Genomic DNA, 26,668 nt, shown 5'->3' with positions numbered 1-26,668 from the left:
CATGTAAGCTGTTTCTTAATTTTCCCTAAGGAAAGCCTATAAATGCTTTGAATTAAAATCTGAATCGGCTGCAATGAAAAGAAATCAGGAAATTAATTTTTTTCAATTTTGGAAGGAGGACCTTTCTGTCATGTACTGTTTCTAGCAGCATGGCTACTTACCATATTACCAAAAGAAAAAAAAAAAGGTAAAGTAATTGACATTGTCATTGAGCTGAAGGCTTTAGATCAATATTAGCTTGAGAGCCCCCATAATTCTTGCAGTTTTAATGTTTAAATGACATTGCTGAATATAAAGTGTATCAAGTATAGATGATTTGAAAATTAATTCCTCATTATTGTGGAAAGGATGATTAACTTTATTGAACCTTCACCTGAATTTCTTTGGCAAGGCATTGAAAATTTATCTTAATTTTCTTTTAGTTTTCTTTAAAAGTCCAGGTAAAGAAAATACGAGCAAGTTGAGTGTTCAAACTTAGATGTTGTTTACTCATATAGTTTATAGAGATAAGGATGCCTATTTTGTGATGTGAAATAATAAGGAATTTTCTGTATTCCAATTTGAACAGTTGGTATCGTTGCTGCTAACAAAGTCTTTTTAGTTCACAGAAGATGGTATGCTATTTAAACAAGACCAGCAAAATACGTAAATCAGCATATATGAAACAAAAAGGGGAAAATAAATCCTGGTGCTAGCATATTTCCTTCTGAAGCTCTGCAACAAATTAGAAATAATTCCAAAGAAATGGTTATCTTTTACTAGATGACACTTTTATGATATTGTTTTAGCTTTTCTCTTTAGTGCAGGAAAGGAATCATTACAAATAGGATACAAGTGACCTACAGATGATGAATCTCCTCCTAGATATTTCTTTGTGTGTGGCTCTTTGGGCTTTATATTTAATAAATACAGTCATTTTAAATACGTTTACTTATATTTAATTTTGAAATAATTACTACAAAAATACATAAGCCTTAATGTTACTGCCACAACCATCTCACATTCATTATTTATGAAACAGCATATAAAGTGTATTAAAGTTTTGATCATCAGAAGGCCTAGATATAATCGGGCCTCTTGTTTTTGGCTGGTGGTTGTCTACAGTAATCTGTTTATACTTGACACTATCATAATGCTCTAAGATACTAATATACAACAATATTAGACAACTACAATAACTGTGGGTTGGAAATTTCCATTTGCTCCAGAAAATATTCATCAACTCTGCGATGACAAAAACCATAATCACTGTAATTAGGTTGTTCGATATACAATGAATTTCGACTCATCATTCTTAGCTGGATTTTCTCCAGTTCCCCCTACTCTAGCTCAAATGTATTACTTTTTTTCTTCTACAGACGTCTTTGTTATTTCAGTGTTTCTGTGGGTTGCTTTGGAAATAACTGCTAGTCATACTCAAACAACTAGATATTCTAATGTCAAAAGTTCACTAATTCTTAGTATCATTACAACTACTTCACTACTGTGATTTGAATATCCATATAGTTTCATGGGTTTGGTGGATTAGAAGATGTTTATTCTGGTTGCCTCATGGCATTCAGAGTTTTCTCTAGCAGAACTTTCATTGACATTAATGAGCTTTGGATCAGGAATTTTGGACTGTCTTTGAGAATAGCATGAGGATATCTGGACTGATTTACTAGTAATGTCTACACTTGGGAACTATGGGGCAATGAGAGACAGAAATGGAGAATTTTCTGCTGAAGTTATTTGAAAAAATTACTTCTCAAATGCCACAGTCCCAAGGTCAAGGTAATGGCAGTGGCACAAGAAGTCAGGCAGAACAGAAATTTAGCAGGTCCAGGAGAGACTCTTGCAGGGAAGCAAAGAGTGCCCAGACAAGAGCAGGCGGCATGCCTTGGGCAGCAGCAGCTTCTGGCTCTGCTAACATCACCTGCTCCTGGGCTGGCTGGCAGATTTTGAAAGGTGTAAAATTAAAAAAAAAAAACACCAAAAACCCGACAGAAAAACATCTTCTTTTGGATTAAAATACCCAACAAACTCAGCTTAAATTTTAATTCTCTGCTTCATCTTCAGCACATTGAAATGTGGTTAACAGTAGCAAGTGTTCGTACTAGATAAGGGAATTGTTGCTACTCATATAATTATGCTGTTTCTACAGCTAAGCCTGGCAGTGAGACAGAGCAAGACATAGCATCACACTGTTAGGACAGTTAGTGCCTTTGACAAGAATCCATTTTCCAGTGATCAGAGATGCAGTTTCTATTACTTCTATGCAAGCTCAAACATCAATGAAACAAACATTTTCCAAAAGACAAGTTGCTTTGAAATCCTTTTTTGCAATGCTGATGTTTTTAATGTGTTTTTATAAAACTCCAACAAAGACGACAACTGTGAAGATCAAGAAGTGCATACAAATAGCATCTTTAATCTGTATCTGTAATAGGAACTGAGCTTTATCAATACTGCAGATATATTTTTTCAATGACTCAGGCAAACCCTTTCCTAAATGTATTCATCAGTTTGGGTTCTTTTGCTTTTTCCTTACCTAGCATAACATCTTCAGAAATCTCAATTTTCAGAGTAACGTTCAAAAGTTGTGCACAGTAAGTCATCTGGGGTACTCAAGAAAGTTTTGTTGTTTCCCAACTCCTCCCCCCCCCCGTGAAAAAAACAGTGCTGTGGACTCATGCATGCCATCTGCTGGCACTTTCTAAACCTCTTATAGGCACTTGTTTCGTGGCCTCTCCAGTGTTTCTCACAGTGACACTAAGCACCCCCAGTACCTGTTAAGGTCAATCACGGTTATAGGTAGGTGTTCCTAAAAGGCAGCATCTCCCCAGTTGGACGCCCAGCTCCTGAGCTGTCCAAATTTAATAGGCACTTTCAAAAAGATTTCTTTGCCTGAATTTCTTTCTCTTTATAACATGTTTTTTAATAATGCTGGCATAACTCTTGCGTTAGTGGGAAAAGTGTTTGAAAAATACTGGTTAGTATTTACATGCTCCTTCATGAAAAATATTTTATTTCAGTCTGATTCAGTGTCATACATATACATCCGTCTGTGTGGGTAAACAGTTTTTGGTATATAGAACATGCACGCTTGGTGCCAGTGATTTATAAAATCTTGTAACAGTAAGAAAATGTTGAAAAAGGCATGCTGACATAATGGAGAATTGCATTTGCAGACAGTAGTTGCTTTCAAGACTACATTTTATGTCTTTTCAATCACTTTATTAATACGGCAGTTAATTACAATTTTAAATGTACGCACTTGCAGTTAAAAAAGTTTTTGTGAATATGTACAAAAATATATGTCTATGCATGAATATGCAAATGCATGTGTGTATATGAAGATAGATGTGGATGTTTGCGTGTCCGGGTGTTTGTGTAAGGCAAGTAAACCAGCAGCATCTGAACACATTTTGAGCACCACTAGAATTTTCTTGTATTTAAAGGTATATGTATACACACATGCACATATATATATACACGTGCACTCATATAATATCCCTCCCTGTGTCGGTAGGCTGAAAAGTAAGCAGCTGAGTCATGTGTAATAGCAGGCAAGCAGAACTGCTTGCTGCTGTTTCACATATACCTGACCACCACTCTTCAGGAAAAGATTGAAACCTGCCTGATATTCTTGTTCAGTAGTGACAGTAATCACTGGTACGGAAATTGTTAAGAGGCTGAAGTGATAATCTAAAAGAGAAGCACTGCATAGCAAAGGTCCCTTTGGATGAGGAAAATGTATTGTGGTAAGATCAACAAAATAAATGGTCTCCTCCATCCTGTCTGCACAAACCGATTGCCTTGTCCTGGAGACGGGGACGACGGCTTGTGCTCTCAGCTTCTACACAGATGTGCCAATCTTATATAAACCATTTGCCATATATTAATTTCTGTCTCATCAGAAATGGTATCAAAATAACAGAAAGGCCTCAGTTCAGCCAACAAATGGAAGTGAGTTAAAGCAATAAAACATCTGTCATTGAACCGTCTCTTCTTTGTGTCTGTTTTACGGAATCTTTGAAGGAGGAACCATGCTTATTTGCTTTTTTGCAAGGGGCTGATGAATTTGCTAGTGCTAAGCAAGGAGAAAATAAAAAGGTGAACAAACATGCAAGGGTAACTCTGTGTAAAGAAAACACTGCAACTCTCAAAGCAATGCAAGGTGGTTTCTTGAAATGTAAGACATGGCTTCCCTGAGCCAGCCAGTCACTCTACCTCTAACCATGTCAATCTGTGGAAATTCAAAGCTTAAATGACAGACATTCCAGTTTAGAAAATGTAATAGTGATTAAGCAGAGTAAAAAATTATTCCAAAAATAATCTCTTAAAATGCTAACACATGAGAAATAAACAATCAATAAATTCTATAACAAGGCACTGAAGAAATAGGGCAAAAGCATAAATCTTCTAATCTCTGCCCCTCACTTTTCCTCCCACACCATTCCAACAATGCAAGTCTTACTTTGTGGATTTGCTTGTTCTACTTAGGTTATCTCTGAAATGGAAAAATAGCACACATTGAACTTACACTGGTTTCTGAAAATGAATATATTATATGTTTTTAAGAATTGGTTTGATAATCTTATGAAACTTTTCAAGGCATTAAACCATTAAAGTTAAGCCTCTTATTAAGACCATATTTAGAAAAATGTCACAGTGACACATTTCTGGGAATCATAATTAAGAGAAAAGGGACTGACAGAGAAGACATTATTCTTCACAGAGGAATAGGAGAAATAACATAAAATAATTTTTCTGTTACTTATATAAATTATTTGGTGCAATTATAATGGTGTTCAAGGATTAATATTGGAACATTAGAATGATAACATTTAAAATAATTGCTTTTGTTCCTTTAATCTCCTAGTTTCATTGTTCTTTCATCTTCTGCTTAAATCCAAATGTCTGTATTTGAAAACTTTTAAAAACATTTCACCAGAAAAGCTCATGGAGATATATTATCTCACTTTCATTTCTGTCCTGAGGCTATTGTGTTTGACAGTGACAGAAAATAGTTTCAAGGACAATATAATGACAGAGATGGAATAAATTAAAGTATAAACTACTTAGTTGCAGAAATAATTTGCTCTTGCTCTAAAACTGTAGTATGGAATAAATATTTTAGACTGAAAAAATACCTTTAAACCATAAGCAGGCTTTTAAAAAGCTGCTACTATTTAATTCACTGATAGCCATGTTTTGAAGGAACATTACTAACATTATCTAATTACCACTTTCTCTGCAACCTACAAAATTTGAGTGAAAAGTTGATTACATATATATTCTGAAAGTATTTAATCATACCATCAACAGTGTCTTGCTAATCAGGCATAAATCTGAGGGATTAGTTAAAATACGGTGGTTGTTTTCTCAGTGCTGAAATACAGCAGATAATCCTCCAGTTGCTACTTCTACAGGGGCTAAAGCTGCTTCCACATGCCACAGTGGAGCTGAGGGCAGCACACTTTTGCCTCAATAGCTGCAGGCCTTTTCCCCCGCTTTTCCTCTCCCCTTCATACCACATGCCACGACCTTCTCGTAAAGTAGTCCGTATGGTTTTTAGGTGACGGGAACCTCTCCTGGCTGAAGGACGTGCCGCTTGGTTATCACTGTGCCGACTGACACGCCTCTGCGCCACGGCCAGGGCTCTTGCTGGCTCTCTGCTAGGTTGTGTCGTTGCTCTAAATATGCCTGTTAATGACTTCCTTGTAGCCCAAGAGCAGTCTGAAGGAGGGTTTAACCATCCACCTGGAAAACCTTTAGGTGTACGTGGGGTTTGCAAAAGCAGAAGCTTCAGTACCTTGGGGCTTCAGATGCTGACAGAGTGAGGCTGCCAGTTCTTCTAAGATAAGGTTAAATTCTTGCTTTACCAGCCGAGGTCAGTGCTTTGAGGATTTCCTCAACTGTGGCAGCACTGTCATGGGCAAGGACTTACTTCAGTTAGGAATTTCAATGCTGGGCCCATAATACAGGCAGAAATACCATGAATGATCTGATGTGTAATGAAACACAGAGACAGTTGTGCACCTGGGGATGAGTTGCTTGAGCAAAACAGAAGGAAACACCAAGCACAGGGGTAGGTGCAAAATCTTAGCCCCAGCCCAGGGTTAGGGACCTGGCTCATGCGATGGGCAGGTCCCTACAAGACCCTGGGACTGAGAAATCAAAGCTAAGAAAAATGACTCAGAGTTAATGAGATATGTACCGATAGCCAATGTGTATCAATTAGGTCTGAACTCACTAATAACTTTGAAAGGTGCTGCTTTATTTCAGACCTGAAGGTTGGCTTTTCCAATTTCAGTGCTTTAAACAATCTGCTGACTGTGTTGTGGCTACATCAAAATAAAACTAGAGGTTGGTGGTTAATGCGCTCTCCTGTGTAGAGCAAATATTTAAATTCTCTAAGGCCAGATTCCTTTGGTGCCTGTGTAGAAACATAAAAAATGGATCAAGAACTTTAAAAACTGAAATAAACAACAACTACTGAAAGACTTTCAGCACCTCAGAAGTGGCAACAATAATGTAGACATCCTTTTTTTAAAAAACATGGGTGTGGAAGTCCCCATGTCTACTTTCTGAAATTCATTCCAAGTCCTTTATTGTTTCTAGCTTTCATGACTGAGCAGATTTAACCGAGGGTGTCTATTATCCTTTAGCTCTTTTGAAAGTCTCAACCGTAATAAATATTTTGTATGGTAACAGCAAACATGACTGTTTATTACTTTAAAAACAGATGTAAATATTTACGACCTAATATACCAAAATTGATTAATGATGTCAGGTAGCTAAGTTTACACACTTAAAGAAACCTGATATTAAATGCTGATTTAATAGTCAGTGTTTTCTTTCTATGCATATCAAATGGAGCACTCAGTGTGAGTTACTGACTGCTTTTGAAAATGTAAACCTATATGTCTTTCAACTCTCTGATTAATACACATAAAGGTAGCAGTACACAATTCTTTTCAGAGAGGCTATGCTTGCAATGCCTAGATTAAATCATTTTGCAGATGTTATGAAGAAAAAAAAAAGACAACAAAACCAAAGCAAAACAAACTCTGAATCTGGAAGAGTGTTTCAGAAATAGTTATTAATTTCTTTATATGTTTATATTTTTTCTGCTTTCAATAAAAACACCAAATACAAAAGATAAAGGATAAAGTAAAAAACTTTCATGAAGACAAGTTTATTTTGGGGAATCATGGCATAACTTTTAGCTACTCTATGACTACTGTGTCTCTGTAATAATTACATAAACGAATCCTGCTTTATTTCATACTATATTCCCACAATGCTTTGCCGTTTTCTCAAGTGCCATACCCTTTCTATTTTTCTTAATACTTCCCCAGTAGCAGCCTACTAAAAGGCTTTTAAATAACTTATGCAAGCCTTTTTTTCTTTCCTCTTTCTTTTTTTTTTGAAATTAATCACCTATAAAACTGCATATTCTCTAGGTACTATGAGATGAGGATTGCCCCCATTTTGCATAAATTGCTTTTTTGTTACTATTACAAGGCTTATAGGCTCAGCTCCTTGTTAACATGGCTCACAATAAAATTGAGTTTGCTCAGGTCACACTAGAGACTAACACTTGCCCAAAGATATTTCTGTGCTTATTGCCTTTTATCCCTGAGAAATCCTCCTCACTGAGCAATAACATTGTTAATTTGCATCCAGTTCACCTGGGTTTGCAATCAGGGGGCATTTCTAATGTACTTCCTTCTCATGGTTTCACATTGGCTGTAACTTTCACTTTCTAATTCCTTTTGGCTGACTGATAGCTCAGCAGCAGAGGAAAAAGAGGAAGCTTTTCTCCATCCTTCCCTCCCTCCATCCATCCATCCCTCCATCCCTCCATCCCTCCCTCCATCCATCCATCCATCTGACGAACTCTCCATCACCTTCAGGCTTTTTTCCTTTTAAGTCCTGATGTAATTTTGGTTATGATTGTCCTTCCTGAGCAATGACAAAGGTTGAAATGAAGCCACTGGCAGGGGTAAGGCTAGGTTGGACCCTGCTCAGGGGGGACCTGCCTCCCTGGCTGCTTGGTGGAGGGTGGCAGCAGGATCCGAGAGGCTGATGTTTCCTTCCCAAAGCTTGAGGTATCTCTGTGGCTTGCCCTCCACCATCAGAAGAAAAAATACAGAATGTCACCTAAAATAAAGAAGGGTATAAACATTCCTCCACATGTGGCTTCATACAAAAGCGTGTTTCCTAATTTGTTTTTCTATTCAAATAAGAGGGGCTGCAATTCTTGTAGAAATCAGGCCTTTTGATTTTACTGACTTGTTACTCTGTTTTCTAATCAGTATCCTGGTTTAAATGACTATCCTTCAATTCTGGAACAATTCCGTTACAGTGACAATTCAGTCATGCTTAATATCGAGTGTATGCTTTTCTCCAACTTTCCCCTTATTTACAAAATGCAACACATAAAAAATTATAAATTCCTAATTTTAATATGCATAACACTAAAATTCCCACCTCTCACCCTCCTCGGTACACGGGGTAAGCTCTAATCTCTTTCTGAACCAATATGTATTACAAGAAGAAAGTACAGTCAAGTGAGAAAAAAAAAAATCTCGTTGCTCAAATAAGCAAGATATGTATATTCATATATTCGCAAAGAAATTCAGCAATGTTTTTAAAATGAGAGAGTTCTGGAGATTTTCCAGCTTTCTTCTGGTACTATCAGTAGGGGATATTTCAAACTGCTGTTTCTTCATCACAAATGCAGAGTCACTATTAAGCAGCACCCAGGAAGACAACCAAGCCGATGGGTCTTGCTTGGTTCGCTGTATGATGATCAGATCATAGGAATGTAAACAATTGTTACATCTAGTGATGATGTAAGGCAAATTTCCAGAAAATAAATCAACTGTGCATTTTACTATGTTATCAGCTTAACTAGTATTGAGAAAACGTGTCTTGTGGACTGAAATCAACACATGAAATATAGCATGTTAGTAACTGTATCAATTTCCTAATCAACACTACTTCAAGTTGACAGAATAATGCTAACCAATGCAGAAAACAGGGCACACACAGAAAGGCACTCTGTAATATTGGGAAAGGAGGCATTCTACGCTCAAATGAAGAAAAAGAAAAGAAAAGGCAGACAAGTCTCTCTATACATCCTTTCACTCACACATTGCAAGTGTGAAAAGGATATCCGAGCATCATTTGCCACATGCTCTGAAGAGCAACTTTAAAAAAAAAAATTGCCATTTTTTTTGTCACATTCAAGGGTTTTACAAGTAGGAGAGAAAAAGCTGAAATGGGACAGCGGTATACAACAGATGGGGTGAATTTCACTTTATACCTCTAATAGCAATGACAGTTTCCTTAAATGAAGACTTTCTGTAATGAAGGTCTTTACAAAACCCAATAAATGTATGTTAACAATGCCCACGTGAGGTGAGAGTATTGCTAGTGTTCCCATAAGACAGGGAACTGACCTACAGGGGTTGAAGAGGAATTGTCAAAATATCATCAGCTAACTTGAAAGTCAGTCCGAGAAGGCTGCAACCTGGCCCTATTCTGCTGGCATCCTCAGAGGAGGGTACCCATGAACTTCAGCTGCAGTTGGGAGTTGTTCACCATTTCTGTCAATCAGACCCCAAGTATTTCCTTTCGCTTAGCCAAATGGAGTGAACTAGGAGTAAAATGCACTTAGTGGACAGCAGTGAAAACTTAAATTTTAGTCACCTGCCCACCCTCACCAGGAAGCCTGTGGCAGAGGCCAGGAGAAACCCAAGGTAGAGCCTTCTCTCTAGGTACGTCTTCTTTGGGATAGACTTGAAGCAATTTAAGAAGTTGTCCTCCCCTGCTGTTACAACATCCACAGCTACACTGTTTTAATGCCCTCATAAAGAGTTTGAGTCCACTTCAACACAAAGTCAGTGGACTTGTTTTAAACTGTCAGCAGCGAATGCAACTCAGTTGTGGAGGCAGAAACCTCCACCTAAAGGATAGTAATGAACAGCTGGTGGGTAGTAACTGCTAAAATTGCTATACCGACTTTTGAAGCCTCAGGTGCTTTAATTTTTTTGTTCCTGCATTTTTCTGCCTTAGCTGTCATATAACTTCCATTTTTATCACATATGAGACAGGCATCCTACAGAGATTAGCATATTTTTTCTGTGTGTTGCTGGTTTGTTCTCAGTGCATAGTCCCTCCTGTGCAGTGAACGAAGCAGAGGTCTGAAAAAAATAGTATGTAGTCATGAACTAAAGACTGTGCTATAATGCATACACTCAAGGGGAGCAAATTAGTGCTGCATTAGGCTACCCTCATCCCTGGGTGTCTACCTTGGCTACATTTCAGGACAAAAACCTGTCATTTCTCCATGCACCCTCACTTTTCATGGCAGAAAGCTTGGGCTTGTAGGTAAGAAGGGTGCTGTAGCGTTCTCCCCTCTGCGTGGGAGTGCCAAGAGGTGCACTGGAGCACACAGCAACATCCCTGGGTCACCACAGCCGAGGAGCACCCAGACTGGTTCCCCATGTGGCATAAGTCTTTTCTCCTTACTCTTAAGTGTGTAATGGAAACCAGACTGTGCATTACTTCATGGAGGTTCCACCAGGGAAGAGGGAGCAAACACTTCACTAGGTGGAACAAATGATTTAACTACAAAGAAATGCTGGACTAAAAAATGCTGGCTTTAGTTTTTGCTGATTGTCCTTCTGCTACTGTCCCCTACACTTGCCTTCAGCAAGCCCTTGCCTCACTCTGTAGCAATTCTCCCATGGGCTTCACTGCTTCTGCCATTTTTAAAATCTACCCTTTTCACTCTCCCCTGCTCATCATGCCCCAGATTTTATTCCCTGTAAAAGCTTGTTTGTGTGCTCCCTCATCATTCATCTCTGTTCAAAATGATTCTTCACAATCTGTAGTAAATAATAAAAGGAAGAATGCCCTGTAAGCAGATGCCCATTCTATTTACGTTTTCATATAATTAAATCACAGTCCTTTTGTGCCTTGAAACTTGAAAAATCCACATTAATAACACATCTATAGGGTTACAGAAGTAGATCTGAAAGTGCCAATTCACTTTTATTTGCACACTATACTGGAGAAGCAAAAGGCCAGAGGCAATAGAACGAGGAAGACTGAAATGTTGTTTGCAGTTCAGTCTGCCCTTGTCTTTTCAAAAGGCTAAAATTATTATTATTCTCTCACACAGTAGCCCTATGGATTTGTTTGTGTCTGACATTGTGAGCTTCCTATTTATGGCTTTTCCCAAGCTTTGTCATTTGCCTTGCTTGCAGAGTCTGACTGCGAAAGCTGCAACGTGCTTCCTCTGTGGAGCAATTGCAAGAGTTGCTAAATATTATGAACACAATCCCACAACACATCTGGCAGCACACTACACTACATAAGCTTGTTACCTCTTTGTATGGGAGAGACCCTGAGGAAATCATCATAAAAGTGCCAAAAGAATATGTTCCAATGACATCTGGAAAAAAAAAATCCTCTAATGAAACTAGGACAACTGAAAGACATGTTGAATGGAAGCAAAGGTCTTCATGCAATAAGCGATTCCAGCATCTGGGGCATTAAGAAACCCATCAAGTATCACGGGACTGAAGATAACATTGCGGGGATGGCAGAAGTGAGCAATGGATGAGTTGGAATGACTCATGTGTTTGTAAGCCCCGTTCCCTGTTAGCGGTGTACTTACTCATACAGAGTTTATCTTATGTATTCTTTGTTACTTTCATTCATTTTAACCTGCAGGCTGTAAACACATTTGTTATGAAACGAATAAAATTACACAAACTCTGTGTGAAGCCCCTGAAATCTTGCTACAGGACTATTCATCACCTTCCCATTCTCATCACAATGGCACTGCACCATTTGTTATTATTAGATAACATGAGAAAGAGAGGAAAACAGGGAAAAAAAAGAGAGAGACAACACAGAATGGAGTTGGGAAAATGGACAAAAGGCAGAAGAGGCATGGTGGTGGTGCTGGAGGACAAAGAACAAAGAGAGGAGACATGGGTACGACAGAGCAATGAGACTCAATTCAACAACAGGCTTCCTTTATAAAAATATGTTTTCTCTTACCTCACTACTTATTCTATTGTGATAAGGTGAGGCTTTTGAGTAATTTTGAATAGTGCTGTGGCAGTGATTATCAGAACAGTCTCATGAGTACTTTTAGCCAAATAGTCTTCAGAAGTTCCTAAGTCCATTTTGTCAATTCAATGGGAATTTTAATTGACTATTAAAATACAGCATTACACAATAAAGACATTACTGCACTGCTGTAGAAATACCAGCAAATGTGCCATCAACAGAAAAGGCGATTCTCTTCTGTGGGTTTATCATCGGTACTGCTACAACAGCATAAATAGCCTGGAGCAGCAGTAATTGAGGATAGAGAAGAGCTTTCCAAATATGCTTTTCCCCCAAACATAAGCAAAACAAAGCAAAAGTCCAATCATTAAAGCATTAATTTTACATGATTGGGCAGTTTCTCCCTTCCCATTACTGCATATGTAATAGGTCATATTTTACTGTGTGATATAGAATGACGGGCTGCACATCAGTACAACAAAGGGTAAAAATTACGTGACTAAGCGAAATTGCCATATGACGACACTGCACAGTACCCAGCCTCTTTGAGCTTATTTGCTCTCTTTCTGATTTCCAGAACAAACGTCCCAGTAACTGCACCGCTTTAAGACACAGGGATTTTTGTGTCCTCAGCTCCGCAAGCTCACAGGGGTGGGCTGAACCCGAGTTTTGCCAAAGCCCTGTCTCAGCTGACGGTTCCTTCCATAGCAGGTTCCTCCGAACACGACCACAGCTGGGAACGTGCCTCACCATTCCCTGTGAGCTCTCTCACATGCACAGCACAGGGAGATGCGACAGTGTGCCAGGCATCATGTCAGTGACAGTCTGTACCAAGATCAGCTCATGGCTGAGGCCAGCAAAGCTTACCATGGCTCTGCTGTCCTCAGCGAAAGGTGTATACCACAGTCTGAAACAGCGTAAATTGTAAATAGGCAACTTGCATTTTGAAGAAATGATGTGTTCACAGGAATGTACATATCACAAAATCACATTAATCAGCTGAAATTTTATTTCTGGAAATCACATAAATGAAACGGCATTTCTCCATGCTGTGTTTGTACTGAAGTTGTGTAAAGAAGCAAGTGACCTTCCATTTAATCGTAAGTTTGCTCATTAGATAGCAAACAATTGAGAAGAAAGCGAGGTAGACTCTGTCGATGAGCAGCATAAAGATCATATACAGACCAAAAGAAGGATTAATATTACACACTGCTGCTGGTCTCAAAGGGCTTTATTAAAAACAAAAGCATATAAAGTACTTCCTGAACAGGGTGATTTTTAATTGTGTCCTCTTGGGAAAACTGTACAAGGCAGACTTGCTTGCCTCCCTTGTAGTCTAGAGGGACCTAACAAGCTCTCAACAGATTCCCTTTGGTCTAAGACGAGTTACTGCTGAGTTTCTGGACTTCAGTTAGGTCTTACTGACAAATTATGTTTAGCTGCCTCTGAAAAAATTGCAATTTTATTGACATCTTTTTTACACTAAAAGAAAAAAATTAAACAAATATATAAAGGGTTTGATGTGACAGCTTCTTCTAGTTCTACTTTCTTATTAGCATAAGTCTCTGAGCATACACAAACAGCAGTGTAAAACTAGCAAATAGTGGCCATTAAAACAATACCTGCAACGTGCCTGACTGCAGTGGGACTGGTGATCAGCCTGCATTGCCTTACAACTCTCAGGAAGCCAAGTTACATATTTTCTTTGGCCTTTGTACAGTCCAAGGCTTCTTGAGCTGGATCCAGAGCAGGCAGCTGGGCACAGCACTGCAATGCCACGCTTTACATCCCTTCATCGTCTACACTCTGTTCTGCGTATAACATAGGTAACGCATGAGGAAGGTTGGGAAGAGGACAACCTGTAATAACTGTGGTAGCTGAATAACACAGGGAAAAAAAAGCTCAAACCCTGTAGGAGAAACCCTCTGCAGTTAACCAAGCTAAACAATAGGAAGCACCAATGGAAAGGATGTGGCTTAAATTTTGATCCCGCCTCTGTGTCATTCCAGATTTTTTCCTGGGCTAGCAGAGGGTGCTTCCCTCCCACTGGGATTTACAGACTAACATCTGTAGCAAGATCAATTATTTATCACAAAAGATAACCGGAGGAGAAAGAGCAGAGCCCTCCTCTACCATCCCTGGCTTATTTCACAGCTTTATAGCTAGTGCCAGACAAAAAACACGCACCAGACAAGCAGGACTCTTTCTCTAATGATTAGGCACCCACTTGGAAAGAGGCAAACCAGGCTCCAGTGACTACTTGGCAGAAAACGGGACAAAGCACTCTAGCAAGGGGGCCTGGCAGTCTTCAGTTTGTTACCGAAATCTCTGTGCCAAGAGGTCTCAGTGTGACAGCCTGTAACCGGCCAGCTTCTACCGAAACCGGGGGAGCTCCGCTCACAGGCACCGGCTGAGGATCTGTTCCCCCAATTATTTATGTTTGCTGTGATATGGTAACGATGTGGTGCATTCCCCTACCATCCCATTGCCTTACATTGATCTCTCAGATGTTGTGAAAGACGATGAAAGTAGCAAGATGAAAGAAAAAGGAAAAGCTCAAAGCAAGCTTACATTAAATATTCATAACTGGTAGTAATTACAAACAGAAAATAGGAAATGAAGCAGTAGTGATTATGCAGTGTCCAAATCATCTATCTGCAACTCCCTCTAGGAATTTTTCTCCATAGATTTCTGTTGCTGGAGTTGGAAAGTGAGCCAGTCTTTTTGGCCTGTATCTTTGGTCAGATTTTGCTACTTTATTTATCTGATACATAAGCATAGGCTAGTGTGATGAGTTACAAGTAAAACTAAAGCTTTACACCTTATTTCTACTCTCCACTAAAACCTATAATGAAACTCTGTCTTCAGTATAAACAAAGTGGCATCTCAACTGCGCAAAACTTTTAGATTTCAAGAGCTAAACTGGTGTGTCTGTCACTTCAGATGTTAAATGTCTTCTTTTGTGTGTTCGTAAAAGGAACTGACTTCTAATTTTTTTTCATTCTTATAGATTAGGATTTTTATATTATTTCTGCTTATGATAACTCAGGTGATTCTGATTGGCCATTGTTATGTCTGTTAACAAAATCTTTTTAGAAAGCACATGCTTAAAAGCTTGCTTTTCAAATGTAAGATGACAGCAAACTAAGAACTTTATCTGAAGGCTTCTTACACATGTAAAGCTTATATCTATTTCATGGAAAAAGTGATGAATGTGTTGACTTTCTAGGAACTACCATTTTTTCAACTACATAAAATCACATGTTTATTCCATTCTGTCTATGTTTCTGTGGTGTAAAAGCTGGTGTTGCTTGACCAATGTTAAATACCAATGCATGTAGAAGAATCATGAAATACATCCCAGGATATTCTCACAGGTTAAGATATGGAGAACTGCGGGATTTGAATCTCATGTCAGTGCTAGAAAACTAGGTGTTCAGTCAGATCAAGGGTGAAAAAGTTCGTCAAACTCCAGTATTAGTTTCCTGAGCCATAAAAGTCCTCTCAAATTACAGAAAATCACAGATAATTCACCCTGTTACTACTTTGAATCATTTTAATGTTCCCATGATGAAGCTTCTCCCTCTGATAGGAAACAGCAGTTCATAGAAAAAAGCATGAATTCTACTTCCATGGTGAACTTGTCAGTTTTTGCCATCTGAGCGCTCCACTCAGCTTTGGAGACCACAGTAGCCTTGTTAGGTTTCTAAGGCGCCCTAATTACATATATTTGAGATTGCAGAATGGTTTAATTTAAGCCAGCACACAATCAGATGCTGTACTTTCACAAATATTCAGAAACATCATCTGCCAGGATCAAGAGTAATTGAACTGATATCTACTGGGTTTTATCTGCAGCTTTGCTGCATAATTTTTCATTTTCTTTAGAAGGCTTTAACACAAAGAGAGAACATGCCTAGAGTCCCACAGAGGTGTTTTGACATTAGGCTTAATAAAGCATGAAGAACTCATTAATAAATAATGTTCTGCTAGGTTAACAAATAAAGCTGAATGCATTCGCGAGACCCAGAAGTAAATCACATCATGCATGCAGCCAAATAACTTGTTAAAATGGTTGCAATGGTCCCATTTCTTCAGTGTGTTTGGCACAGCCCAACACAACATTGCACAAATAAAAAACACTGCAGCATATATGCATGCACCTTCAATTATAATGTTACCTGTCAATTTTTATTTGCACTCTGTGGGCTTGAGGGGTTTGTAAACAAGCATTCATGACAGTGACAAAGAGATATTTATATGTTGTTAAGCTTTGCTGAGAGAGCACTGCTATCTGGAGTTTCAAAGGAAAAGACCTCTTGTATTCATTGAGTTATGCATCATCCCATTCCTGTGTCAAAGCTACAAGCTTGATACATTTTACTGCAGACACATTTGAGTTACAGCTTTCAAGGCTGTGTCAATATTTCCATATGTCCTTATTTTCCAAGGTTAAACATTCTGGCAAGTTTTGAATCAAGGTCTGAGGAGAGCTTCTAGCTGCCTGGGGTCAATGACACAACTCCCGTCAACTTCAGCTACACCAGGATTTCATGTAGAACCTGGAGTAGGATTGTGGCAACATTAGGGTCTGGATTCACCTTCCATCATGATGTCTTTCTCAGTTAAGTGCCTAAGTTGGGAGCTGAAGTCACCTTAAACTCTCCCTATAATCAATGCCAAGAAATGAACGTTTCCAGAATGTGATTCAGATCTGGGCTGCTGATTACAGAATCAGCTTAAAATGAGCAAGTTCTCAATTTAGAGACTTCTGCTACACGCTTATGCTTCTAGGCAGGAAAACTCCTCAGTCCCTCCAATGAGGCCAAGGAACAGATTGTACAATTCAAGTTTGGGCCTCTGAGATCTACGCAGTTTGTCAGAGAAAAAAAAAAAAGGAAAATGTTTCCTTATTTTATTTTTAGTTTATATTTGAGATATAGTCATATTCTAAATAAAGGAGTCATGATATTCAGAAACAGGGACAAAGAATCCAAATGTGTGTCTTCAAGTCTCTACCACACTTTCTATAAGCACAGAAATGCTACATTCCTCTATGTTAGTTCACTGTCATTTGTAAGTAATGCAACTATCTTGGAATGAATAATGACAAAAAAAAAAAAAAGTATTTCATGTCATCTATTTACTGAAAAACCAAATTCCGGCATATTTAGAGTGCTTATAAAAATGAGATTATTTTTCACACCTGACTGAGCTGCCAGGTTGCAAGAGTTACTGTGAATAAGAGGATCAGATGAAGCTATAATATCCTCTGAAAAGGACTTAAAATCTCTGATATATTTGATGAAAGAAACAGCTATTTAGGTGGGGCAAACCCATCTTTCCAGTTTGGTTTTTTTTTTCAAGAGAAGATATTAAGAAAATAAACTTCAAATCCATGCCATTTTTAGAACACAAAATTGAAAAGAACTGAACCTTTTCATCTGAGCCACAAATGGGGTGATTTTCATGTGACCTTTTAAATTTTGCAAAACAGGACAAAAGTAGAAAAACTTTTTTTTTAAACATGCACAGATTTAAGCTGTTCAGGGATTTGAAATGCTAAATAAGCATCTGATACGGGACAGTAAGTAGAGGTGGATAAATTGCATGGCCCATTTATTTTCCATGTTTTTCTTCCATTTACCGTTGAACATCATTTCTGTCCATGATAACATAAGAATACACATCCATGAGCGGAAGTCAGTGAAAATTTAAACAGTGAAGTATTTTAGTGAATACACTTTCCATATGTTATCCTGTGGCTTCACAGCCTCTGCTGACTTGGTGTTGGGAAGCAGATTTGGTGTCAGTTACCTCTGAAAATGAGACACACGTAAATTTTAGAATTCAGTCTCTGCTCCCTTTTTTTTCCTAAGTAAAGCCTAAGTAGTCAAACTAGGAAAAACTTGCCCATGTTCTCAGGTGAGAAGCACGAGATTGCTGAGAAACTTTCAGTGTCTGGTCAATGCAGAACGCAAGTTTTTGGAGGTACCCAGCTTGTAAGATCTGAACTGCCTACGGAATACAAGAGTTAGCCGAATACACAGCACAGCCAATACAGCAATGCTTCTGGGTTGTGTGATATTCATGTAGCAATACATGTATATTACCATGTGATGGAATCACACAATACATACAGTTGTAAAAGCAAGTGCTTTATGGAAAGAAAATACTATTGCTACCTCATTTCGATGCACATTAATCTGCAAGGAGAAAAAATTCAGAGAATGGTATTTGTGCCACACAATATAAAATTCAGCAAGAACAATCAATCAAAAACAATAAGGAAAAGAAAGCTATTTTAATATTTTTTTTTCCTTTTGCATTACTAATTTAAAAAGAAACTTGCAATTAAATTTTTGTAAACAGTGTGTACATAGTTTTGTTATATTTGAAATATTAAAAGGTAGCACTATGCAATAGCTGTTAAAATAGGGATCACTTTGTCAGGCCCATTAAGACAGTAGCTTTCTTGATCTCAATCAAGATACCAGCATATTAATAAAGGAGAGAAAATGCCACCCTCTATCAGAACAATGAGGAAGGACACAGAAAGCGTTTGGCGTCCTTCAGTATACACACCTTGCAGCTGAGTTTGTAATTCTATTTTAGGGAAGGAAGGAGGATTTAGGCTTTAAAGTAGCAGTTAAAAAAACTAGAAAAAGCCACCAACCAAACCAACAACCATAAATTCCCAAGGAACCCAGTATTTTTAAGGCAGTATTTCCTGTGATTGTCCTAGCAGATCAAAGCACATCAGCTCTCATTACACCCTCTCGAGAGCAAAACATTCACACCCCAGCTTCTGGTTTGCAAGGAGGCAGAGGCCAACCAAGAAAGTGTTTTGGGGTGTTCACTGCACCCAGCTCCACTGGGAATCCCTGCAGCGACAGGGCATTTTGCGGGGGGACAACACAAGTAGACCTCAAAGTGGATTAGTTGGCTGTTCATTCCTCAGAGGAGCTGAGTTACACAAACGGTCAAGGAAAAGAAATTCCCAGATTTCTGGAGGAGTCCCCTGTGCCCTTTTAGCTGGTTGGACTGCAGTCAGGATTTATGATTATACCTTATGATTCGAGTACTGAAACGGGAGAAATTCTGCATTGTTTCCATGCCTTCTCTAACAAGCTCTGTCTTTTAAGTACCCCTCTAGGAATATACACACAATTTAGAAAAACAAATGCTTTATTCATGATAGCAATAAGTACAGCATGGCTGTACACATACCAATTGAATAGTAGTTTTGCATTTTTTATTTTATTCCTCCCAATAACTACATGTTCCTACAAGTGCCTTACAAACGTGCACTGAGTTTTCTACACAGCTTTTAATGGAGAACATTTTAAATAGTTTTCATAAAGTGAATGAAACTGTGATAAGCAGCACAGCTGGTGAGCCAGTGAAGAGACTACAAGGAAGGAATTACCAGGAGGAAAATGTTCAAGGAATGTATTTTCCTTATGAGGCCCAAAGATTAACCAATTAAGATTAGTGCTCCAGTTCATATATGCAAAATATATACGGAAAATAAACAGGGTGACTTGAGTACTGTCTGAAAACATCTTTGCCTTTGAGATAGAAATTTCTCTGACAAGTCTCTACCAAGAATCAAAACCATGCAATCACCAGTAAGAAAAGCAAAAAGCTAAAGACCTGTATTATCATTTTACTCTTGCTTACTCCTGAAAGTGAACTGGAGGAAACACAAGAGAAATATTTAGAGGAACATGTCTTACTTGGGTCATGTTGTGACCTCAGAAAATCCAGAGGAATAAACTGCAGGTGACTGCTTACAAAAACATAATCCTCACAAGTGAGACTCCAGGATGCCTTTTTTCTGCTCCCTGTTGAGGGAACTGAGTAAAGCAAAGATAATGCTGCCAGGGAGAAGGTTCAAGATTTTCACAGTGAACACCAACAGTTTTACGGTTATTTCCCCTCCATAAAGATGCTCGTGATTTTTCATTAATACTTGGGACCGGGCTTGAAGACCTCTTCCATCCTGAAATTGGACTCCAGCTTCCCCAAGACTATTGTGTGTGGCTTCTCCAATTGTGTGCTTTCATAGGGCATTATTTGCTCACAGCTTTCACGTATGCTTTCACCTCTACCCGCCAGTTATTCATTCCTATAGGCTAATACTGTTGTGTCCTGGTACTTCACAGATGAGGGACATTTGTATGATCTCCCAGAGTTTAAATCACCTGTCTTTCACCTTTCTCCTACTAAGAGTAGAAGCCTTAATTTTAGCAGATGTACAGAACTTCTGAAAGTCAAATTCTTTGTTGAAAGGACTCTGCAGTGTGTACAGACCCTAAAAGCACACTGCATAACCAGAAGAGATGCATTACGCCTCTCTCAGGAGCCCTCTTTGCTCAGAAGGTTTTAAACTGTTTCTTGTAGAAGCTGTCCATTTGTGGAAAATGAAAAAGTAATCGTGGATATCAAGAGACCCCAAATGACCGTACCTTTGAGAACAAGATTAGTGCTTTCTATCCAAATGCAAATAGGAGCCTCAGAGACACTGCAGTTCAGGAGCAATGTTCTCTTATTGTAAAGAGTGAAACAGCCCTGGGTACAATGAGTTATATCAACCCCTTAAAAAGTATGTAGAGATCTCTGCAGCTAGGCCTTTGTCTTGGAGGCATGGAAGAGTTTTCTAGACTTTGTTATTTTTGCTGCCTCATTTTCTAAGCTCAGTGAAAAGCTAAGAAAGACTGAAAACACTTCTGTTGCAGATGCTTTTAGCTGGAGTGGGAAGAGTTCTTGGTTCATTCTCTGGGGCCACAGCTGAGCAACATGCTTATCCCCGCCTTTTTCCAAGGATGTGAGCAGCCTCTTTGCAAACTAATGCTTAAAGGCACGCGCCTAGGAACCTTGCTCAACTGGCTGTCTGGATCATTTTTGTCTTTCAACCAGTATTGTCTGGATCTCACCCAAGTTCAATCTCAGCCAGATGCTCTTCTCCAGGAGCCACTTTCCTCTAGGCAGTGCAACATCTTTGTGATGGCTCTGGTTACATTTGTGGAAAATGAGATATACACTTGGGTGTCATCTGCAAAGCCTGTAGCAACTTAGCCCCTCTCTGAACAGTTTTCTGGAAGTGTTGGAAAGGGATGTAGGGAGAGGATTTATAGCCCTATGGTCAGACTGCAGGTGCAGGATACTGGGAAAAAAAAAGATTATACCAGTGTTGTTTTGGGGTCTTATAGAAACCAGGTTTTGTGTCTGCAAGGTATACAAGATTGAGATATATTCACTTAGCATTTAAAGGAAGAAGAAAGATAAATAATTCCTTATCCACGTCTGAAATTAAAAAGTCCTTGCAAATTAATACAGCCACAGGAAGCTGGATTAATAATACTAGCAAATGGAAACATGGTGCACAATATAAAACTCTCTGGATAAAACAGATGGAATAAAGACTATTGTTTCTTACTGCAATGTATTTTGGCCACTGTGTATTTTATATTTAATTTTACGGTGCAGAAGACATTGCTGAAAGAACAGCTTTACTTGATAATTTTCTTGTTTGGAAGAGCTGATGTATTAAAACTGTTAATGTACTAAATTTACATTTTTCTAGACTGATTATTTCTTACTCCAATTTCTCCTTCCTCATTTTTAACCTCTTTAAAAAGAAATGATATAAAATAGGACTTCTTTTTGACAGTTTTAGTCAGAAAACCTTACTTTCCCTGCCGATTTTCATGCTCTACAAGCTTTGCCATCATAAACCACTTTGCATGTATTAAGAAGGAGTATTATATTAGATGAGGCAATTTAAGTGTATCCCATTTCACTTGGTGAAACTAAGCAGCTTTGCATTATAACTAAGTTGAGCTAATGAGAATATGCTTGAAGCGTGTGTTACCTGGAACTGAAGTTAGCTAGTCATTCAATACTGCAACCTGTGAGTTTGCAAAACGATGGCAGGAATCCTGCTGCGAGGGAGATAGGAAAATTATTATAATCTGCATTCCTAAATTGAATGAGTATTTTGCTCAGCAGAGGCCTCTTGACTGCAAATAGTCTGAAATTACATCCTGCTGTTTAAAATGCTTTTTTTTCAAAGTGAGTAAAAATGCCCACATTTTCTTAAATCAAATATTTTTTAAATCTTATGTGAGTAAAATTATTGAGAAAGAGAAAGTCATATATCCTTCACTTCCTCTTGTAAAAGCTGTTTGATATTCAAATTTTTGATGGCAGGGACAAAGTGTCTAGAATTCATGGGTTTATACTTTTATCTTAATTATCTGCTTATTAGATTGATAATGCTTATCATCATATCTCCCTCATCACTTTATTACTGAAAAAAATTCCATGTTTACAAGTTTCTTATTTTGTACAAAAAAAAATTGTAATATAGCTATTTCATCAGAATCAGCTAATAGATGTGATGCTCAACATACTAGTAAGCTAAAACTCATATGCAAAGTATCCAGAAAAGACTATACAAACATGAGCAAAAGACCATGAACTAGCAAGCAGACACAGGGAATAAACTTCCCCCACAAGAGTAACATTATCTTATTAAAGCTAGAAATGATACCAAAAAAAGAAAGAAAAAGGCCTAGGGATAAGTATTAGAGGTCACTGTAGTTGTTTGAACAATTGTGTTCTACTGTGTAAAAGCAACAAATAACTGCAAATACTTTGCATTGCATCCTGCCTGAGAGTCCAAAATGGAAGAGGGGGTGGCTCAGCTTACCCTCCTCAAATTCTCGATCCTTTAAGTAGTGACCAGTGAAAAGGTTAAAGATAAAGGAAGATGATGGAACAACTTGTATGGACAAGTGCTCCACTGATAAGAGTCAGAGGAGGCCTCAGCTTTGCAACACTCGGCTGTGTGCATGTTTGTAAGTTAAACAGACCAGGGCTAATAATCCTCTTGCCCAGATTGTGGGTGACCCAGTCTGTCCACCCCAAAAACAAGCTGGCCGTATTCTTACCTGCTTCCTGGAAACCGTCCCTACGCCATGCTACTCCCTGAACTCTACCCTGGCGTTGCGTGGGATAGTGGGGCAAAACCATACTACCGAACACGTGAACAGATGGGATGGATGAGCAGGAGCCAGGGATCAAACTCATGCCCAAGCCCTATTTTGCTGCTATAGATAAATGCATATAGCTTTAGGTTTGCTGATGAGGCAAAATGGTTGAGAGGAAGATGCGGTTACTCCTGTGTGAAAGATGGTTCTCAGGAGAGCCAGCAAGTCAGGCAAAGGTGATGACAAGGGCAGAGGCATATCTTAAACACAACCCATTTTTCTGGAACTTAAGGGACCTTATGCTGAGTTGCAGTCATGTTGCTTTGGATTATGATTCACAGCTCTGACCTACTTCTGAAGTGGTGGATAGATCACTTCTGATTTTCCTCCTCACAAAATATATCTGACAGAAGACATCTTTTTTTTTGCACATTAAGTCAACCTCCCAAGACATGGAAGGGCAGAATTCAGTCTTCCCCATGTCAGGGGATTCTCCTCCCAACCTCCGGGAGGAAGTTGGAACCGTCAGGACTTAGTCTGTATGCTGCAGGCTTAGCAGAAAATCTCCAGGATCACTTTTAAATCTGGGGTTATGCCAAACATTCCCACTTCATAGCCATCTTATCTTTTTTTTTGTGCTTCTTCATTAAATGCACAACGTTTCTTTTGACTTAATAAGCTAGGTACTCAATTCAGTATAACCATCATTTATTCATTTACATCAGGGTAATTTCTTACTTTTACTACCTAAGCTTCTGCAGGCCTTGTGGACAAACCCAGCTGCACTTGTGTTCTTGCAAAAGGTAAAAGTCAGCCAGTAACAAAATTCATTGTGGAAAATTTGGACAGGTGAAACTCCACTGGATTTGCAGACAGTCAGATAATTTAGCTCATTATTTTTGATTTGCGCTGTTTAAAAGAACATATCCATTACCTATCAAAGAAAGTTTGTTCTCCAGTCTATCAAATAATGTTTGTAACATTTGTCATAGCATAAACTACAAAATTCACAAAACTGAAGAATAAAGCATTTTTTTTGCATAATTTTCCATCCAAATCTATATATTGGTATTAATGAATGTGTGCTTTAGTAGCAATACTGTAAACAAAATGAAAGATACGTAGGATCTTCCAGCATTACCTATCCTGATACAGCAAGGCTCTGTCAACAATTGTACTGAGTTTGCAGAACCTGTAACCCTATATATTACATATATTTAACAGTCCACACAAATACATATTACACAAATCCCCCAAGAAGTACAAACATGCATGCAGTGTGAGGAGGTGGAGTTCACAACACTTCTGACATTTGAGGTCTGCATCTGTGTGAAATATTCACCCCTTAGTATACACACGTGTATAAAAGATGTAATATTATAAAAAGCAATCTACACATTAAAGCTACAATCTATGCCCTACATGAATTTTACCTTCTTGGAAAATATTTAGGTATTACAGTGAGGTCACCCCACAGAACTAACATAGCTCTCCTCCATATGGAAATCTTTGCAAAATCTTGCAACTCCTCTAACCTTCTGCTTTCAAATGGAGTCTGTATTTTTATATCCATGTTCTTGTTCCTACTGAACTCTATTACAAAAACTCTCCATAACTTCAATAGAACTTAGATGAAACAAAACTGTGTTGTTACTTTTTTTTTCTCTTCTCCTATCTGGAGTAGACATTTGGTGCCAACAGGGAAACAACTTCTTTTGATGAGGGATGATATTTTTGTCTTCTATATTTACTTTATACAGGGAGTAGGCATTTAGAATGCAAACTGAAATGCTAGCTAAGGTAGCAGACAGAAAGAGATTGATTAGAAAGCTATTATTCAGATGATATCACTAGAATCCCTCCACAAAAATGAGAAAGCAGAACTCAATTCATGTAATTCTAATTGCATCAAGTTTGAGCTCCATCTATTTTAGCTAATAGGTTTCCTGAAACCATTTTAATAGGTTGTGGAGATGTTTAATAAGAACAAATAGTATTTGTAAAACTAATCATTTTTTAAAAATGGCCAAATCAAATAAGATGAGGTTGACAGAGTAAAACTGAAAAGAATTTTGCCCCCTCCTCCCCCAAACCCAGACAGAGCAATAATCCTGAAGAATATTCTGCAAAAGATGAAAAACAGATGGCAACCATAGAATAAAATCAAGGTCACATGACTGTTCACTTTTCTTCTCAACTGCATGTAGCATTATCCACATCATTATAAACATAATTTTTTTATAATGTTATGATTGGTGTTGAAAATCCTGATGTATCTTTATGATCTTGCTACTTGCCTTGTCAATTATGTGTCTGAGACATGACTTGATGTGCACGTATGCCCACACACATTCCACCACCTTTCTGAGCATGTATCTGTTTGCAGAATGGTTTCTTCTACATTTTCAATCACACCACAGAAAAATGATGGCAGTGGATTGTCTGATTGAGGACAGAGGCGGCAGAGTGGTGACAGACTAATATCCATAGATTATATAATATTTTAACAGAAACCAAGAGATAGAAAAAGCATTTTATTAAAATCTCACAGCTTTCAGGAAGTGAGTAGCTGCCATTAGGAAGAAATTAATTTTTTCCAACGTTATGTATGTTTTTGGCATTCCCCTGAAGCCCACATGCCATTTAGAACAACTAAGCACATAGGTGGACAAACATCTACCCTCTCATCCTCATTGACTGTAAACAAGGACCATCTTGTGAACAGAGGTAAGTAGAATACTCTTCTCGTCCCCATTTTACCAGTTGTAAATCAGATGAGTGTGATTCCAATGCACTAAACCCAAGCTTAGAAGAAATACCACAAAAATGGCTAATGGCAATCAAGCTCAGAGCATGGGCAGAGCTTGCTTTTGTCAGCTAGCAAATCATTTAGAGGGCTTTAAGTTGCACCAGATCACTAAGTACATTTAGTCTGTGGCAGTTAAAAGTGTGATCTCAATTGTATATGTGATGTCAATCAGCATTTTATCCACCTGTGGCTATGTTTAAGCAACAAATTGAAACAGTCTGCACGGCTAATGGTTAAATGAAACAGTCCTGAAACTTCAGGCTTTTAAGGAATACACTAACCTTTGTGTCCTTATGCACATCCAGAAAGTCCAGTACATCTACTTTTGATGAAGAACATTCAGGAAGAATTTAACTCATCTGTTCCAGTGCTCAGTCTCAAGAAGTCTTTAGTGGTTACTGAAAAGACCAGTCAAGGGATAAAGCAACTCCAGGTATGCAGATGGAAAGATCAGACATCTCTGCTGAAATGGTGTACAACTCGCTGAGCCTGTACGAAAACAGAAGACGCTTGCTGCATATTTGAAAAAAAGAACCAATAAAACAAGCACTCAGTTTCCCTCTTTAAGACTGAAAAGAAATTTTGTGCAGTAGGGCCTCAGAGGTAGTACTTGCCAGCTCAAGTTTTTGGAACTACTGTCTCAGTATCTTGTAAACATTGGCAGCCTGGAATCTGGAGTGCAGGTTAGGGAGGAAGGGGAAGGGGAAGGAAAATTACAGCAAATGTGTTCCGCAATAATAAGCCCCAAACAAAAAACAGTCCAAATAACAGAAAATTGCTA

At 38.4% G+C, this 26,668-nt stretch overlaps 1 protein-coding gene across 1 annotated transcript in view; it reads right to left on the bottom strand.

Annotated features, from left to right (window-relative positions):
- HS3ST5 (heparan sulfate-glucosamine 3-sulfotransferase 5) overlaps positions 1–26,195 on the bottom strand; it is a 96,310-nt gene extending 70,115 nt beyond the window's left edge. Inside the window, exon 1 of the mRNA XM_050894481.1 lies at positions 26,169–26,195. The gene's annotated coding sequence lies outside the window, so the exon portion shown is untranslated. The remainder of the gene's footprint in view (positions 1–26,168) is intronic.
- Between the last annotated feature and the right edge of the window lie 473 nt (positions 26,196–26,668).

Source organism: Gymnogyps californianus, chromosome 3, assembly GCF_018139145.2.
Source record: "Gymnogyps californianus isolate 813 chromosome 3, ASM1813914v2, whole genome shotgun sequence".
NCBI classification, from domain to species: domain Eukaryota; kingdom Metazoa; phylum Chordata; class Aves; order Accipitriformes; family Cathartidae; genus Gymnogyps; species Gymnogyps californianus.
Note: the sequence above shows the minus strand (reverse complement) of the source record. Positions and strands in the feature narration are given on the sequence as shown.